Genomic DNA, 809 nt, shown 5'->3' on the forward strand with positions numbered 1-809 from the left:
AGACTGCCAGGTTCTTCCACCTAGTCTGTCTTAGTCTGGAAGCTCCGATGAAACCTGTCCACTTTGAGTGACCCTGCTGGTATCTGAAATACCGGTAGTATAGCTTGCAGCATCACAGCAACATGCGAGTCACCACAGTATGACCAACTGACAGACACATGGGGGATAATGGATCATTAATACCTGAGAAAAGCACTTTGTGAACGTCATAAAACAATATACGTCAAATTTAGGGCTGTACCTTCTAGAGAAAGGAAAAGAGATGAGGGAGGTTGGGGTGAATAAAAGCAAATTTGTTTATCTAAAGTGAACTAGAACATACTCACCCTCTCTCTCTGAGTGGTCCCAGACAAACAGACTTTGAATGCTAAGGCCTGAGAACATAGAGATGAATAATACCTGGTCCCTCCCCTCAAGGGAGATACACAACTATCATATGGCTACTTAGTTCTATAATAGAGGGATAAACAGACAGTTATCATATAACTAAGCTCTGAGACAGAGAGATACACACACAATTAGAATATAGAGGTTTAAGGCTCATCATAAAGGGAAGCCTAGAGACTGTGGGGAAGGAGCCATGGTGGCACAGTGGTCAAGCACTTGGTAGCTAACCGAAATGCCTGCAGTTTGAAGCCACCAGCTGCTTCACAGGAGAAAGATGTGGCAATCTGCTTCCGTAAAGATTATAACCTTAGAAACCCTATGGGGCAGTTCTACTCTGTCCTATATGATCACTGTGAGTCAGAACCGGTTTTTGTTTTTGTTTTGTTTTGTTTTGTTGTAGAGACTGTGGGATCCTAGGGGAC

Source organism: Trichechus manatus, unplaced genomic scaffold (genome assembly GCF_000243295.1).
Source record: "Trichechus manatus latirostris isolate Lorelei unplaced genomic scaffold, TriManLat1.0 scaffold00417, whole genome shotgun sequence".
Lineage (NCBI taxonomy): Eukaryota > Metazoa > Chordata > Mammalia > Sirenia > Trichechidae > Trichechus > Trichechus manatus.